Raw genomic sequence first — 3,036 nt, 5'->3', positions numbered from 1 at the left:
TTACACATATAAGTATGTAAAAGTAACAGTATAACACAAATATTACACAGTAAAATAGATAAAAGAATTGACTTTAAAGTCAAGTCAGCTTCCTTTCAAGATTCTGCCTCACTGGAAGGTTAGAGCTAGAATGGAAACAGTTCCATGACTGAGAGGGAACAGCATAGAGTACCAGCCAGACCTAAAAAGATGGAGAAAGTCAGTTTGATTCAGATAAAATCTTAACAGTTTTCTTTAAATAATTATTTGTTCAGTTGTGTTGTCTTAGTGCAGCATGCAGGATCTTAGTTGAGGCATGCAGCTCTCTATTACGGTGCACTGACTCAGTTATTCTGCAGCATGTGGGATCTTAGTTCCCTGACCAGGGATCAACCCCCCATCCACTCCATTGCAAGATGGATTCTTAATCACTGGACCACCAGGGAAGTCCCTTCCTGAGAGCTTTAATTTCTAAAGTCAATCGGTGCTGCATACTCAGGTACCTTTGTTGTTTACCAAATTAAGCAGCCTCTGGTTTGCATAGTTGCAAGAATTTTGTTTTATTTTGTTTTCCCCAGGCTTACTGAATCTAAAGGAGTTATATTCTCAGGGCATTTGTTAGAATATCAGTATAGAAAGTTTTACTTATATTAATGTAATAAATAGCTTTTCAGAAAACTTCCTAAGACGGTTCATTATTCATGCATGGCTGTTGTAATAGTGGGTTTTCTCTGATTAAAATAAGATTTCACTTTTCAAATCTCTGACATGTATGGGAAAGTATTTAGCAATAGACACATATTTAATTTAATAAATTAAATATATACTGTTTTTAAAGGACAATCTATAATACTTGAAGAAGAGGAGTTTAGAATATGTTATTGAATTGGGCCTAGATGGGGTATTCTATGAAAAGCATTTTTATGAAGTGATAAGTAGATTTTTCATGGTTAAATATTGATTATCTGCCAGTGATATTTTCAGCTTATCTTTGCTTATAGGAAATGGAAGTTTGTTTACGTATTTGTTTAGCTTCATGTACACATCACAATACAAAGTTTAAAGAAAAACACAGAGTAGAAAAGTGGAGAGTACCTTGGTAATCCATGTCATAATAGCTCCAAGTGAAAACTTTCACAGGTGAAAAGACCCTGTTATGGAAGTTCAGTTCTTCCTGGAAAAGAGTTGTTTTGTACCTGGGATTCTGAGCTGGAACTGATTCTTTCTACCAACTGGAATTTAAAGTGTCCCTCCCTCCGCCACAACAGGATGAAGGGGCCCCAGGCTAGAATGCACCAGGGCTAAGTTCCTAGACATCTCTCCCAGAAGGAAAACAATAGACTGCTGGCATTTTTTAAGTCGATAAGAAGGAGGAAACCACTGGAACTCAAGAGAAATTGGTTGGTAATGATTTTAAAGGTGGCCGTGAACATTTGCAGTTGCAAAGCAGAACATCTTTCAGCAAAGAGGCTCTTGATAGAGGAAATGACTGGTCACTTTGAACAAGGAACAAAATTGGCTTGATTCACACGAATAATCAGCCAAGCTTGAAAAATTCGAGGAAGTAAATCCAGACCCAATTTAATGTTAAGGTAACAGCCGCTTAGCCACTCCAGAGAGTCTCACCAATTCCCTAGTTCAAGGCAAGAGCAGATTATTCTATCGTTGTTTGTTTTTACATAACCACGAGGTAAAATACATTTGAACTTTCCCTTTCTGTCTGTTGTAGGGGTATGATTTCTCTCAATAATTTTTTTTCTCTAAATTTTGCAAAGTCTCAACTTAGAAACTTTCCTAAATATTGTTGTAACTATAGGTGGATACCATCTCCTTATTATAATCTCATGCCTGCAATGGACAAATGTAAGTTCACCAGGTATAATTTTGCAGCAATTGGGGTGTTCAAGAAATGTTACTTTGATTTAAATTTAGCTAAAACATATTTAGGGCTTCCCTACTAGCTCAGATGGTAAAGCATCTGCCTGCAATGCAGGAGACCCAGGTTCAATCCCTGGGTTGGGAAGATACCCTGGAGAAGGAAATGGCAACCCACTCCAGTATTCTTGCCTGGAGAATTTCATAGAGAGAGGAGCCTGGCAGGCTACCATCCGTGGGGTTGCAAAGAATCAGACACTACTGAGTGACTAACACACAAAAACATTTTTAAGTCTCCAGATATTAAGGCTGGCAGGAAATTCAATCTCAGTTACTTGGTCCCTCACTTCCTGGAATTTCAAACTCACCAAAATACAGAAGGTGATCCCTCTTGGTTTGGGCAGCACAGGTTACCTTTGTGATGCCCTGTGAACCAGGCTCTGTGGCATGGTGAGCCACCCACACGTGCTGGGTTTTAGCTTCTCCAGGCCCAGTTAGAGCCTTGCTAACTCTGTGGGCCGTAACTCCCCAGGCCTTATGGAAATGAGATAGCTCCATATCTCTGATTCTGTCTTTTTCACCAATTATGAGAAGTCACCCACGTCTGTCCCTTTAAGCTGGGGAAACAAAAACACAAAAGAAAAGCTGTATGTGGGACATTTCTTTTTCTTTTTGGTCTTTCCTCAAAGCAAAGAAACACAGAACTTGGTGTGTGTGGCAGGATTAGGGGTGGAGAGGATATAATAAAAAGAATAGTGATAGAACAAAATAAAACAGGATGTGCTGCTTCACAGGTAGGTAACATCTCTTACAGAACACGCTCGTAACAGGGCTTACCTGTATCCGCATGTTAATAATGAGAACACTTCATCTATTCTCATAGAAGATGAAAAAAAACAGCATTTTCTAGAGTGATCAAAGGGATGAATGGGACATTTATATACCCAGAAATAGGTTTAATGAGGCCCTATTCGTATTCTTGCCTGGAGAATCCCATGGATGGAGGAGCCTAGTGGGCTACAGTCCACGGGGTCGCAAAGAGTCTGACACGACTGAGCAACTTCACTTTCACTTTCATTCTATGGATATAAGAGATTCGCAGGTATCAGGAATCTAAGAAATTCCATGGCTTCAAGTATACGCTAGAATATTAGAATTACTTAAAAGTGAGAGTTTGAAAGT

General features: G+C 39.0%; 1 non-coding gene across 1 annotated transcript; it reads left to right on the top strand.

The window, feature by feature from the left end:
* Positions 1-1,930: 1,930 nt before the first annotated feature.
* On the top strand, positions 1,931-2,002 carry TRNAC-GCA (transfer RNA cysteine (anticodon GCA)). The gene has a single exon. It is a non-coding gene; the product is annotated as a tRNA-Cys (tRNA).
* Positions 2,003-3,036: the final 1,034 nt, after the last annotated feature.

The sequence above is a fragment of the Bos mutus genome, chromosome 6, assembly GCF_027580195.1.
Source record: "Bos mutus isolate GX-2022 chromosome 6, NWIPB_WYAK_1.1, whole genome shotgun sequence".
NCBI lineage: Eukaryota > Metazoa > Chordata > Mammalia > Artiodactyla > Bovidae > Bos > Bos mutus.
Note: the sequence above shows the minus strand (reverse complement) of the source record. Positions and strands in the feature narration are given on the sequence as shown.